This window comes from Pinus tabuliformis, chromosome 6 (assembly GCF_031772625.1).
Source record: "Pinus tabuliformis cultivar Carrire ecotype Pingquan chromosome 6, CPIR1, whole genome shotgun sequence".
Classification (NCBI taxonomy): domain Eukaryota; kingdom Viridiplantae; phylum Streptophyta; class Pinopsida; order Pinales; family Pinaceae; genus Pinus; species Pinus tabuliformis.
In genome coordinates, this window is record NC_142292.1 from 395,791,099 (window position 1) to 395,807,484 (window position 16,386).

The following is a 16,386-nucleotide window of genomic DNA, read 5'->3' on the forward strand; positions in this document are numbered from 1 at the left end:
TGAGGAGAAGATGGCAAGAGAGGAATGGGAAAGAAAGAGCAGAGGATGATGCTCCATCCACCCCCTCAAGTGTACATTCATCTTCTTCTCATCATTCAAATGAGGAGATGAATCATAAATTTCAAGCAGAGAATGATGAATCAAGGAGGATTCTACAGGAAGAAAAATAGGAGAAGAAGTGATTGCAGCTTCAATTACGAGCCACATAAGAGGCCTTGGAAAAATTGAAGCACAACAAAGGCTTGGAGAAGCCATCATCACCTGCTCCATAATTGACAGCTGAGGTAAACAATGTTAATTATTCTTCAATTTCATTTTCACATGACATTATTTCTATTGGAAATATGGAGGTACCCATTTCAAGAACTGGCATGAGACTCCATACCAAGATGGCATATAAAGGAGAAGGACTTCATGTTAATGGTTGTTTTGGAGAATTTGGTATCTACGGATAAATACTAATTCCCTATATAAGTAGCCATATATAGAAAAATAGTTTAAAGCACTTTAGCCTTTTCCTATAAGCAATACATAAGACAAAGAAGATGAGAAGACCTACTTGTAGTTTCGCTTTCCTCTTGTCTCCTTTGTATCGATCCCGTTGCTCCTTCCCATACTTAACACGCTTGAGAAGTTCCTGTAAACATCAACAAAAGACAAAGAATCGATCAAAGCACAAGATCTATTGAATATAAGTGAATGGAATCAAATGCATTTCACACATATAAGCATTATAAGACAATACAAACATATGGGAGAAAGGTTCAAATACTTTATTGAATAGAAGAAGGAATTACAACCATTGTGTCTGATTCAAAGTCATTCCTCAAGCTTGGATCCCATCCACATCACATCAAAAGCATGAAAAACGTGTAGCATTACAATACTTGCTTCAAATATAATTCTCATAGCAACAATATCTCCTTACAATTCAATATAATCCAGCCCCTGATCACTTAGATGAGTGGTCAATTTATAGGGAGATGAAGGAGGTTTTGTCATGAATGTTGGCATTAATGGCCTTCCATACTTAGAATTAGTTCCATGGAGGAAGGGATGAGAGGATAGGATGCATCTTAACTCATTCCTCATCCATTTTCGAGCTCATAGGAGTTGATAAGTGAGGGAACCTTCTAGATTACTCCAAAAGATAAGAATATTCCCCAAACCCTATGTGAATTTCACTAAAACTCACCCAGCGCAGGTGCAAGGAAGCCTAAGTGCTCTGCAGAGCACCCTGGCATGGACTTAACTACTCTACAGTGCACCATTGCATGGGCCTACCTGCACTGGTCCCTCTAGAGGCCATTTCTGGATGTCTTCAAGTCATGAAACTATTTGGGAAGGAGGCATTCAAAGGGGTGACTTGTTTAGGGCATGTAGCAACTGAAATTACGGTTTGATGAGCCCTAAAAAAACTGATCTGGATGATGGGATTGATGTGCCCAAATGGATCTGTAATAGTTGCCCCATAAAGCATGAAGTCAAAAATAATAATGTCGAGTGATATGCTTTACGATGTGATGAGGAGGTTCCAAAGTGGTTGGTGACCTGCATTGATTACAATACATAATATCATGATACTTTGATTTTTTTTCTCATGAATTGCTGAGGGAAGGCATACCCATGCTCAACATATAAAATTTCATTACAAGTAAATAGATAGTCGTCTACAGATATAGACCCACGATCGGAATGACCATCACTGTAAAGCCATTGTATGGATGATTTGGTACATTTCCTGAAATCACAACCTGGATGGATGAAACTAGATATGGGGTCTTCTATCTCGTTCAATCGTTCACTCAAGTACGATTCTAACCATGTGAATATGTGATCTGAAGTTGAACATGGGAAGACACCGTCTGATTACTAGCCAATGATGTAAGTCGTTAACAAACGTAAGAGAAATCATAGATAATGATAATGATCCTCAAGGTATTATAGTACATTCTACATGGTGTGAATATATGTTTTGATGTCGAACACCATACAAAGTCTTTTGGTCAAAGGCCATTGATGTAAACCTATCGCTAGAAGTGAGAAACCTACCATTGATGTATGCAAGCCTCAAGGTACTGGAAGGGTGTTTCTAAGTCAACTTCTTGGATAATGAGCTGAAATGAGTGTAATGATTTTGGAGACAGAATTTGACTGATGACACAAGGTTCAGGAATGGCGGTCTTGAAAATGAAGGTTTATGAGTATTGCAAAGGATGAATTTTACTGATTGACTTCTCTTGAACATATCAGCGGCACTGAATGAATTGCCAGCATTGACCCAAAACCATAGTAATGGATGGTGTGATAGACCATAGGTATGATAACCATCAAGAAGATAACCCAACCCAAATAGTATGAATGAATTGGCAGCATTGACCCAAAACAAAATTGATGTATGGTGTGATAGACCATAGGTATGGTAACCATCAAGCAGATAACCCAACCCAAATAGTCACGGAGATGAAGTGAAGGTGTCATGTTTAAGAGCGACCTGCTACCCTAAAGCAGTTTACCCCTTTTTCACATTTTCCCCAGTCATTGCTCACCAGTACCTCTTTATTTTTTATCAAGCTTGAGGAGGATAACATATGCTTGTTGTATAATTACACCATTCGGGTGAATCCATCGCTATGTGATGTTTTAATGAGCCTAGCGAAGGTGAAACTCGGTCTTGTCTAGATGGACAAGTTTGTCGTTATTTGATGTTTTAACGAGTTTAACGACAAAGATAACTCGGTCCTTTTCATGTTTAGAGAGTTTCCAAAGGGACAAAAAGAAAACTCCACAAGTTCTTTTTCGTTGATTTGTCTCTCAAGCCCGAAAAAGCATAAAACAATATGAGAGAGAACCTATTGACCATGTTCGGTCAACATATTCCTTTTTCGTAAATAATCTATCTCATTCTGAAAAAGGGTTAAACTTATACTGAGTAGATGTCGTTTCCAATCTGTTAACGAGCTAAAAAGGACAAGCGCTCGACAATATTTTCATATTTAGAGAGTCTGAAAAGAGCTTAAAGAGGACTCCACTTTGAGGAACGAGTGGTGTCTAGGATAGAAACTGGTTCTAGTGATGTTGGAACTTCTCAAAACATGTTGATTTATGTGAAGAGGCTGGCTAATAAGACCACTCATTGCAACTATTCCTCAAAAAGGGTAAAACAACCAAGTGAAAGCATATGATCGGCCAAGTAGATAGTGACAATGGAAGGAGAAAAACCAAGGCTTATCTAATGGAATAGGCTGATAGAATGGCAATCACAAGGGTTAAAATGGAAATGGGTTCATTTTACACAAGATTGAACCATAGGGAACTATGCTTCGATTCAGTTTCATGTTTACACAAGATTGAAATGAAAAAAAACTATGCTTGGATTCAGTTTCATTTTTAGACAAGCTTGAAACGAAGAACTATGCTTGAATTCAGTTTCATTTTTACACAAGCTTGAAATGAAGAACTATGCTTGAATTCATTTTCATTTTTACACAAGATTGAAATGAATAACTATGCTTGAGATTGGTTTACATGCCCCCAACATGATGAAAGGGAGAGTCTCATGTAACCAAATGGAAGTCGATGCGGTGAAGCAGGACAATTATCCAACACCTTTTTGGCTTCGTCCAGATAGGGACAAAGGTGAATGGGGTGATTCACCTTGGAGGTTGTACATAGACCTCGTTTTGCAGTTTTGTGGTACACTAAAGGAGAGTGCTCAAAGGTGTTAGAGGCTTCCATCATTTCCCGCCACGAATTCAGCGGTGATGTTCATTTCAGCAATTGAGATTTGCATTTTTCAGCCATCCCAGAAAGTGGAGGTATATGATGTTGTTATGCCATGATTTTCTTTTGATTCGCTGAGATGATTTTTTTGTTGTTGAGATCCATGATTACCATTATGTTAAGGGATACTTGTATGCCACATCTTGTGATAATTTATTAGCTTGTCATGCTGAAGGAAGACCCATTTGATCAAGAGTTCTTGTAGGGAGAACATCTCGTGGAGAGACATGCCACTCTTGTTGAGGGTATTCATCCTTGTAATGAAAAATAACATGTCATGTACATCATCATCATTTGCAACATTTAATGAAGCGGCCTCCCCACTCTTGACAACAGGGCCTAGAGACGTAACCCACATTGGGTGAACTCTATTATCAATGTGTTTGTGTCTTGTGGTTTGATGGTTGTTGTTATGTTTCGTCTTCCTTGAAGCATGCACATGTGGTTGTTCTATACTTTTTTTTAATGCAATTCTGCTAACATCACATAAATAAAAGATCTTGGATAATTCTGGTAGCTGAAGTGATTCTGATCAAAGATTCAGATTAAGAGGTTGTGGTGTGTACAGATGCCTGCAAGAGAGGACTTGATGGAGTCCTGATGCAAGAGGGACAGTTGGTGTGTTATGAATCAAGGAAATTGAATTAGCATGAGAAGAATTATGTTAAACATGATCTTGAGCTGACATAGATCATCCATGCTTTGAAGATGTGGAGGCACTATCTTCTTAGCAAAAGGTTTGTACTGATGAGTGATCACAATGGATTGAGATACTTGTTTGTCCAACTGAATCTGAATGTCAGGCAAGCTATATGGTTGGCCACGATTAGTGAGTTTTACTTTGAGATCAGGTACATTAAGGGAAAAGAGAACAAAGTTGTAGATTCTCTTAGCATAATAGTGTATGTGAATCACATAGCTACTATGAGTTCATATGGGATGAATTTATAGGATCAGATCTTACATGTAGGACAATAGGATGATAGGTATAGGGCACTTAGGCACAGGTTACAATAGGGTACATGTGAATAGGATGTGGAATATCATCTTACAACATATGGTTTGGTCAAATTTTGGGATAGGATCTATTTGTTGGACAACAGTGATCTCAAGAAGCTTATCCTGAAAGAATTTCATGCTAAATCATATTCAATTCACCTAGGATATCAGAAGACATTGACAACAATGAAGAAGTTCTACTATTGGCCAAATCTGAAGAAGGAAGTGGCAGAATTTGTGGCAAGTTGTTTGGATTGTCAACAGGTAAAGGCAGAATGTAAGTATCCAGGTGGTTTACTACAAAGGATTTTGATTCCAACTTGGAAATGGCGGGTCATTGCCATGGATTTAATTATAGGTTTGTCGAGTACATCTAGACAACATGATTCTATTATGGTTGTGTTTGAAAAGTTGACAAATGTAGCACACTTCATTCTGGCGAAGTCTACTAATTCATCTAATGATGTAGCACATGTCTTCATCAGGGAGATAGTGAGATTGCATGGTGTTACAAAGAACATTGTGTCGAATAGGGATGTTAAGTTCACTTCTAATTTTTGGAAAGAATTGTTTGCAGGTTTGGGGATAGATTTGGCCTTTATCACAACTTATCATCCACAGACAGATGGGCAGACAGAGAGGGTCAATAGGATTTTGGAGGACATGTTGAGAATGTATGTTATACACCAGAAATGGAAGTGGGAAGAGTATCTAGCACTGGTTGAGTTTTCTTACAACAATGGGTATCAAGAGTTTCTGAGGATGAGTCCATTTGAGGCACTTTATGGGTGGAGTTGTAACACTCCCATTAGTTGGACTAATGTAGTAAACAAGGTGTTGATAGGACCAGACATGTTGGCAGAAAAGGAACAAGAAATGTAGGTTATCAAGATGAATTTAAAGGAAACACGGGATAGGCATAAGATTTATGCATATCAGCACAGGATGTTCAAGGAGTTTCAGGTTGGGGAGCATGTGTACTTGTGCATCAAGCCCAAGAAGAGATCCATTGAGGATTGGGTCATGTGCGAAGTTAGCACCTCACTATTGCAAGCCTTTCAAGATCCTTGAGAGCATTGGACCAATGGCCTATAGACTTGTACTACCTCTGACAGTGAAATTCCATGATGTTTTTCATGTTTCATTGCTTAAAAGATATGTAAAGGATGTTAATCATGTTATTGATTGGTTTGTATTGTAGGTGGAGCCATAAGAATAATTCCAGCTAGAACCTCATTGTATTTTGCAAAGAAATATGCTCACGAAACTGAGCAATCGAGCAAGTTAAAGTGTAGCGGAAGCACTTTGGGCCCGATGAAGCTACATGGGAGATGGTTGATCAGATGCGGGATATATATCCTTCCTTGTTTTCTAGTTGAGGCAAAGCAATTTGGTATAGGTATATATGTATATGGATGTAAATACCGCCATGCTCTATGTTATAAAGTGTAACAACCCCAAGTTAAAAGTTCATGTAATAAAGTTAATAAAGGAAAAATATTAACCAAGGTCATGGGACATGTATTCCAAGATAAATGTTGGGAAAAACATCCTAGCGGGTGTTCATTTGGTTTATTATGGCTAAGGAAATTGGAAAAGGCAATGGAAAAGACATTGAAAAGGTAAGAGACATTAATTGGCATTTTATTTATTAAAATAATGTAAATTAGGAGAAAAGGAAGGTGAAAGGTCATAGGTTTCATGTGAGGAAAATGAAGGAAAAATATTGGAAATTGAAGAAAATAGAGGCATCATTGATAAAAAGGATTTTGAGGATCAATTCACAACCTTTTGTCAGTTTTAGCTTAGAGCTCTCTCTTTATTCTCTCTACTCTCTCATACTCTTGCACACTTAGAGAATTTTTGGAGCACTCTAGAATTGGAGGAAGGAAGGAAAAGGAAGGACAAGAAAGAAAAGGGAATAAAAGATCAAGCAAGGAAGAGCGAGATCAAGAAGCTACAACTGGTTTACTTGAGGGTATCAAGTTGCATGTACGATTTCCTTGATAACTTTGGCATGCATGTGTATTTGGTTCTCTTGTTGTCATTAGCATGGGTTTTTCCAACTATGATAGTGGTTTTCAACCTTGCCTTTCCATTTCTGCATAGTCATGGTGGGATGGGGTTTCTCTTACTTGGTTGAGATGGATTGCTAGATGGTTTCAAAATTGAGTGAGGTTATCTCAAGAAAAATCACAAGGCCTAGGAATCCCTGGATCGGTAAAGGTGGGATTGCAGTAAATTCTGGTTGTGTACAGCCTCGTTGGGCCTAGGAATCCTTGATTAGTAAATGGCGGGATATACAGTAAAGCCTAGAGGGTGGATATAAACAAATTCCTCATGGTTTAGGTGGATATATATGGAGGCATTCATGCTTGTATAGGCCTAGTGATCCTTGGATTGGTATATGGTGGGATTGCAGTAAACCTTGGTAGTGTATTTTTCATGTTTGGGCCTAGGAATCCTTTATTAGGATTGTGATAAATCCTAGTTGTATAGATGAGGGCTCGGGCCTAGGAATCCTTGACCATTATTGGCGGGATATGTATTAAACCCTGAGGAAGCCCTCGTCAATTTTCTTGTGAGTCCCACATTCATGCTTGGAATATGGCTTGGGGTGATTGGCTGAAAGAAGGATTTGGTTCATCCCAATCTATGGTCGAGTGATATGTGCAAGTCCCTGACTTGGTTGGATTTCACATATGTTAATAAGAGCTCTTTCCCTTTGGTGTTATATGTGTAAATGTACTTTTTATTATGTGGCTTTAATGGTTGTTCTATCATTGTTATTTTGTTGGTTATATGTTGGTTATAAGTGTGGTTTATGACAGACTTTGGTAATGGCTCTCATCATGTTTCGATTAGTAAATCAAATTTTAATGAATGTATGACCTAATAGATGATAATTCATCTATTATGAGAAGTCATTAGACCTTCTTGACAAATCTCAGATAAGTATGAAATCCCTATGTTTAGATGTGTGTATATGACCTATACATTACATATTTATGATGTGTTTGACGAAATGCATGTCATGGTTCAGATGAGTCTAATTAGGTCCTTTTTCAAGTTTCACATTAGAGGCCTTGTCTTCTTGTTATTTATCATCTCTGACAATTTCATCAAGTTTTGGGTAGAGTCTTGAGTCCTAGCCCTAAAAAAGTGGCTCAGAATTTGGGTCTGGCACATAACTGCTTGAAAAATACTGCAGTGGCATTGACGCCCTATTGTGGGAGTGACTGGAGGGTTATAGTCACATGGAGGGCTTTTCATGGGAGTGACTTGGGGTCTAGTTCAGTTAAAAGGAAAGCTAACTCGGGGGTTGGGAACCTATAGTGGTTGGTTAGTCCCCGGGGGTCCTGTAGCTCCTGAGGAAGGTCAATCTAGTTTTTGGTGTGTCGATTCCACTTCCTTAACTATACATGGGGAGTTGAATCATATCATAGTAACTCATCATCACATGGTTACCCTGATGGACTAGTTAGCTTGGGTAAATGTGGGAAGAGGGTATTACATAAAGCTCCAATAAGCGGTATGGTTTTCATGTTGCTATGTTGTCATGTTGGTTTGCTTTGCAGCAGGTTGTTCATTGTAAATATTGCATCAAGCTAACTTATAAAGCTCCATGGGAAGCATGTTTTGGTTTTCAACAGTGTTGTTGGTTGTAGGTGTCATTGAATACCGAGAATGGTGTTCCCCTAAGGGGGAGGGGTCTATAACAACCTCGGGTTAAAAATCCATGTAATAAATTTAATAAAGGAAAAATAATAACCAAGGTCATGGGATACGTATTCCAATCTGAATGTTGGGAAAAATATCCTAGTGTGGATGTTCATAGTCTATTATGGCTAAAGGAAATTGGGAAATGCAATGGAAAAGGATTTGGAAAGAAAAGAGGCATTAATTAACATTTTATTTATGAAAATAAAGGAAATTAGGAGAAAAGGAAGGTGAATGGTCACAGGTTGCATGTGAGGAGAAAAAAGAAGGAAAATAATGGAAATTGAAGAAAATAGAGGCATCATTAATAAAAAGGCTTATGAGGATCAGTTCACAACATTTTGTTAGTTCATTTTTGGAGCTCTCTCTCTATTCTCTCTACTCTCTCATACTCTTGCACACTTAGTGCATTATTGGAGCACGCTAGCATTGGAGGAAGGGAGGCAAAGGAATGACAAGAAAGAAAAGGGAAGAAAATATCAAGAAAGGAAGAGTGAGATCAAGCGGCTACAATGGAATTACTTGCAGGTATAGAGTTGCACATATGATTTCCTTGCTATTTTTTGCACGCATGTGTGTATTTGGTTCTCTTGTTGTCATTGACATGGGTTTTTCTATGTGTGACAATGGTTTTTAGCCTTGCCTTGCCATTTTCAAATAGCAATGGTGGGATGGGGTTTCTCTTACTTGGTTGAGATGGATTTCCAGATGGTTTCAAACCTAAGTGGAGTGGTCTCAGGAAAAATCACAAGGCCTATGAATCCCTAGAATAGTAAAGGTGGAATTGCGGTAAATCTTAGTTGTGTATACCCTCGTTGGGCCTAGGAATCCTCGACCGATAAATGGCGAGATATACTATAAATCCTAGAGTTTGGAGATGGGAAAATTCCTCATGGTTTATAGTGGAGAGTTCCAGAAGAATCTGTGCTTTTATAGGCCTAGTGATCCCTAGACTAGTATATTGTGGGATTGTTGTAAAGTCTGGTAGTGTATGTTTCTTGTTTGGGCCTAGGAATCCCTTGGCAGGATTGCAGTAAAGACTGGTTGTATGGATGAGAGTTTAGGGCCTAGGAATCCTTGACCGTTATTGGCGGGATATACAGTAAAGCCTGAGGAATCCCTGGTCGGTTTTCTTGTGAGTCCCACATTCTTTCCTGGAATATGAAACAGGGGTGATTGGTTGACAGAAATATTTGGTTCAGCCCAATCTATGGTTGGGTGGTAAGTTGAAGTCCCTGACTTGGTTGGATTTTGCATATGTTAATAAGAGTGCTTTTCATCTTATTTTCTATGTGTAAATGTTTTTTTTATTATGTGTTTTTAATGGTTGTTCTATCATTCTTTTTATGTTGGTTATATACTGGTTATAAGCATGATTTATGACAGACTTTGGTTATGGATCTCATCATGTTTTGATTAGTAAATGAAATTTTAATGAATGTATGACCTAATGGAAGATAATACATCTATTGTGAGAAGGCATCAAACCTTCTTGATGAATATCAAGTAATTATGAGTTCCCTATGTTCAGATGTGTTTAAATGACCTATGCATTACATATTCATGTTGTGTTTGACGAAATGCATGTCATGGTTAGGATGAGTCTGGTTAGGTCCTTGTTCAATTTTTGCATTAGAGGCCTTCTATTCTTATTATTTATCATTTCTAATAATTTCATCAAGTTCTGGGCAGAGGCCTGAGTCCTAGCCCAGAAAAAGTGGCTAAGAATTCGAGGTCGCTAGAACATAACTACTTGAAAAGGACTACAGTCGCATGGATGCCTTGTTGTGGGAGCAACTGGATGGTTACAACTACATGTAGGACTTTTCATGGGAGAGATTGGGGGTCTAGTTCAGTTAAAAGGCAAGTTAACTTGGGGGTTGGGAACCTGGAGTGGTTGGTTAGTCCCCAGGGGTCCAGTAGCTCCTGAGGAAGGTCAATTTGGTTTTTGGTGTGTCGATTACACTACCTTAACTCTAGATGGGGAGTTGAATCATATCATAATAACTCATCATCACATGTTTACCTCACTGGACCGGTTAGCTTGGGTAAATGTGGGAGGAGGGAGGTTACATACTTTGATAGATAGAGCTCAACCAAGTTCAAATATTTTCATGAACCTTTCATTATTATGATTTCTAACAAGTGCTTCAACATAGTTATTACTACTTTGGTGCTTTTGGATATTGCATTCATTTCCTCAATCTGAATGTAAGGATCCTTGAATTACTGAGTTCTCTGCTACTTGGGTATCAGAAGAATTTCTGCTACAAAAACACTTGCAAATATGCTACCTCTTTAGGACAATATACAATGCTTAGGTATCCTTGTTTCTATGAGCCATTAGTGGTTCACTAGTCATTATAATCTAGTAAAACTCTGAATTTACAAGTTGCATCCAACTCTATCCATGTTGATTATACATTTGATTCAAATTATGTGAATCAAAAGATGGAAAAATGTTGTATACATATTGAATATATCCTATAATTTCAATTTGGTCAAATTTATTCCCCATCCCCTTTTTTTTGTTGAGGATATGTGTATGCTTCATAGTTGATTTTCTCACCTAAGCAATCAATATTTGTGAACGTTGTGATGAAATCTACCTCATAGTTAGTCTTTGAAACTATATCTTGGCTAAATTGGAATTGGTTAACCCAAGGATCCACTTTTGTATCAGAGGCTAACTTGGTCTCCTTTGTTGCCTAATCAAGGCTAAGAAATGTAGAAATCACATCCAACTGCCATGGACAAAGGCCTACATATGAAAATTTATGTTTCATTTTAACAATTGATGATTCTTCCCAAGAAGGAACTCTTTATGTTCGCGTGTGAATGGTGTTCTGCAAGCTTTTATTTCTCATACTATAACCATCATATTGATGTTTCCTTATAAGTGTAATGAATCAAATAAGGATAGAGATTTATACTTTCACTTTTGAACATGAGAAATAATTACCTTGGTGTTGAAGAAAGTCTAACTAGGTTCAGTCTTCATAATGACATGTAATTATGACTGATGTAACTGATGTAATAAAGAGAATAATTTATTTTTTTTATGCCTTGTTGCATGGGTTTCATGTGCAAGAAGTTTATTTATTAGTGGCTCCCAATGAGAGCTTTAGGATTTATTAATAAGTCAAAGAGTCAAAGTCATGTATGGAGAGCTCTTCTTGAGCATTTGTAAAATATATATGAGTCAACCTAGTGTCTAGAAAGGCCATCCTAAAAGACAAGCACAATCCTCTTAATGTCGGCCTGCAAAAATGAATTAAATAGCTAAAGAAGTCATGTCGGCTCAAGTATGAAGACACAACAATTCACTAGCACATGTCGAATTATTATGGAGACGAAACCACTATATATACCTAGCTAGGGTCTGCGCAAAATAAGAGGACTGCAACTCAGATCCTTTGTAATTTCAGATGGTACAATAAGGTACAGGATATCAATGATGATTACAGTGTCTCCTCCTCAGTGGCACAGATCTCAGTGAAAGGAAATTACAATTATAAGTATCTTTGTGTCTCAACCTCCTCATGATCACAGTCTCAACATACTAAATGCAGTCATGATACATACTAAACACAGTCACTGTCTCAGTGATATCTTAGTAATATGCTCTTGCTTTAATTATGATGAATAGGATCATGATGATCCCATAGTAGCACTTATAGTCTCATCTTAGTTAAAGGAGCTCAGTGGTACAGTCTTGGCATAGTTATGGCAGGGAAGATCTCGGTGCAAGAAAATGTAGTCACAGTCTCAGTTTTGATGATGTTGATCTCAGTGATCCAACAGTAACACATTCAGTCTCAACATACATTCAAGATGAAGTTATGATCTCAACATAGATATTCATGAAGACATGAGTTACAAGGTTATGATCTCGGTGTGGCATACATCCTAGACATAGTCATGACCTCAGCATAGTTGCAGTCATGATACCAATTGTGATCCTAATGAAGACAAGGTCAAGACAGTGATGAAGATATAGGTGACGGTGCAGTGATGGCACAACAGTGATGAACATCTTCGTAGTGCAGTGATGATGGCCTTAGTGGTGCAGCAATGATGATGATCTCAATAGTGACAAAGAAGAGGATTGGTGTCTTGGTCTTGGTGTGGCTTCATAGGTCAAGGGTCATGGTCTTGGTATTCGTCAATTGGAATCTCTATAAGGATAATTTTTGTGAGGGTTTTCCTCTCAAAGAGTGATATGTTTTAGCCCTGGTGGAAAGCCAACATCTTGTGTTCTTATCTCTTGTGTTTTGATAACTGTTTGATGAAGTAAGAAATACACACACTAATTATATCAAGAGAAGATTGTGCTAATAAGAAAAAGTTAAAATACCTCACAAATATTTATCATGCTAATAATAATCACATTAACTACATTTTCCCTAGATTCTCCAACGTGTTATCAAAGAAAAGGTGTTGAAGTCAAACGAAGGGAAGAAAAAGGAGACATTCAAGGATCGTCTTCAAGAAGGGCATCAAAGAAAGTTGAAGGGTTGTGTCAAAATTGAAGGATCAGTCTACAACAACAATCTACAATAGAAAAGGTTTTTGTCTATATGATCAAAGAAGCAGTCTATAACAACAAGAAATTTTGTCTCCACAATCATCATCAAAAGACCACCAAGACTCTCATCAAGACATCTACAAAGAAATTTAACACAAAGGACCTCAAAGACAAATATCATATCATATTGGAATAGGTTGAAATCCTAGAAGCAGGCCTGGTCTACAAAAGAAGGAAAAGCATATTTAAGGAAAGAAGGCATTGTCATCTTCAAGGTTATAAAAACAAACAAGGATCATCTCCTTTCCCTAGAAGAAGATCATCCAAGAAAGCATCAAATCATCCTCATCAAAAGAAGCAACCTTTTGAAGAAAGGATTTTTCATCTGAAAGAAGATCATCCAAGAGGAAGCTCTAATACATCTTCTTTAACCATCATCAAAGTGATCAAGTAGAAGAGTTCATCTTCACTTGTCAAGTAAGTATTTTCATTAATCAATTTGGTAAAATTACTTCATAATTGCAAGGAGATCTATAGGTTGGATGGGTCATCAAAGGTCCTTGCATGGAATAAGGAAGATTGTGATTTTCATAATCCTCATAGATAAGAGAAGTCAGTAAACATATCAAGGTCTCCTTTAAATTAATGGGGAGGAAACTCTTAAGGTCCTCTCATCTCTTTGTAGCAAGAAAGGAGACATAAGAGAGATATATGAAATGCTAGAAGATATACTCTCTGAAAGGAAGTAAAGAAGGTCATATCACTCAGACCTGATTGAAAATATCAAAGAATGAAGGAATATCTTCATATGATCTCAATTGGGAGATCTGGGAAAGATGATAATAAGATAATCATCATTGTTCTAACTGATAGGCAAGGTAACAAATTTCCATGAACAAGAAGGTTACCTCATTCAACAATTTTTTGTCTCTATGCTAGATAGAGAGAAGTTGATGGAAAAACTATTGAAGGTTAAAGGACTCAAACATGTGCATAAAGGAAAGGGAAGTCTGATCCTCAAATAGTATAGCTAAGATAAAATTTTATGGAAATATTATAGAAAGAAGCTTATATCATTGGGATGATGGAGGAAGCTTAAGAAAAGGTCCAAGGAAAGAAGGAGTAATAGATTTACACTATGATCTAGATGATATGCCTCACAAAAGGCTCCTATCATAAGTTCCTAAATCTTATGTTATAGATATAACCGAGATAATAAGATGCATTGTGGCATCATGCAATAATTAGAAACAAAATCTCATGATATCATCATGGGAAGCATGGAGGACAAAATCCATGGAAGTCAAACATGAAGGATATAGCTCTTGGGAATCTCATTGGACATTGAAGGAAAGGAAGAAGCCATCTAGGACAAGGCTCATCATACATCATGTCAAAAAGGAAACATTTTCCGAATAGGGATATGCAAGATCCTCAAGATTCTCTGATGGAATCCTCATCGGAGGGTTCACTAATCTAGAAAGGAAGCAAGTATTTCATTAGAAACTTTGACTTATGGAATTCATGGTTGATGTTATGGTGACATAAGAGAAGAAGCAGATCAAAGGGTTGAAGACACTTCAATCAAGGGAGCTGCTGAAAGAAGCCTAGATGACCTAAAGGTAAAATGAGGTATGTATGCTTGTATTTAATATTATAATGTCATGTCGTATGGTTGCAGGCAACATGATCATTACTTCTATCTTAAGAAGCATGATCAAGAGAAAAAAGATCTCCTCCTCTGAAAGGATGCAGGAAGGCATAAGTCACACTAGATGAAATCAACATAATATGTCCTCATATGAAGTATGAGGTGGTTGAATACAATTAAGAAACTCTGATTGAAAGCTCCATAGAATGGAATGTGTGAGGAAGGAAGAGATCGTGAGATATGCAACCCTAATGAAAGCGATCAACATCCAAAAGACCAAAAAGACTTGACTAGGAAATCTCCCGAAAAGATATGAAGACTCTCATGGAAAAGATGAAGACCCTTGACAATGGATATCTTTGGGAGATGTTTCAACATGTTTGCAAGATGTTGATACCCACAGGAAGATGTCATGATGAAGAGCCACCTTGAAAGGTACAATTTGATTTAATGTTATGTTTTCTTGAATAATATCTAGATGAGTTCATGCAGGGCTACTAGAACAAGAATTGAAAGTACAAGTACAACTAGAATTTATATGGTGGATGGAAAATCCCGAAAGAAACATGATAATGAAGAAGTATCCATATGATGAAGGTTCCAAATATGATGAAAGCCACTTTTCATGAAGAAAGGAATGACATTACAAACTAAGGAGGAAAGTGATTAATGGTTGTTTCCCTACAAGGAATAAGCTCAACCGATTTTCATGACATCAAGAAGAAAAGTTGATCAAGAAATTGAAGGACCCATGAAGAAGAAGTTGATTATGTATAGGAGAGTCCCTATCTAAGAGGGAGCTTTGACAAGTCCCTAATTAAGAGGGAGCTTGGGCAAGTTCCTAATAATATGGAGCTTGGGTACATTCCTTCAAGGAATGGGCATATCTTCCCCAATTGAGAGGGAGAGATAGATACAACATTCTTGTCTTCACTTTTGAAGAAAGAATGGAGGATTGGGTAATCATATGGCATCTGATGCTCTTTGAAGATGTGTAGGGCATCTAAGGTAAGAGTAGGAAAGAGGACTAATATTCTTTGAGGGCTGGGAACCCAAGATAAGAATATTCCCAGAAGGTCATACTCAGTGAACACCCAGGTTGGTATGAACCTTGAGAGACAATGATGAAGGTGTCTATAGTCACTGGTCTCGCCAACATTATGCTTTGATCTGATGAGAGATGGAGTTTTCGGTCAAGGCCTTGTTGTGGAAACAATGTTGATTACTATGATGCTATATAGATGGGTTACCAATCTGATTCTTCTTATGATAAATTCTTCAAATTGAGAATGACCAAGTACCATTATGAATACCTCCCTAGTTAAGAGGGAGTGTCGAAGAAAGTGTAACTATGTTTGGTCTTCATAATGACATGTAATTATGACTGATGTAATTGATGTAATAAAGAGAATAAAATTATTTTTGTATCCTTTGTTGCATGGGTTTCATGAGCAAGAAATTTATTTATTAGTGGCTCCCATTGAGAGCCTTAGGATTTATTAATAATTCAAAGAGTCAAAGTCATGTATGGAGATCTCTTCTTGATCATTTGTAAAATATATATGAGTCAACCTAATGTCTAGAAAATCCCTCCAAAAAGACAAGAACAATCCTCTTAATGTCGGCCTGCAAAAATGAATTAAATAGCTAAAGACGTCATGTCGGCTCAAGTATGAAGACACAACAGTTCACTAGCACATGTCGG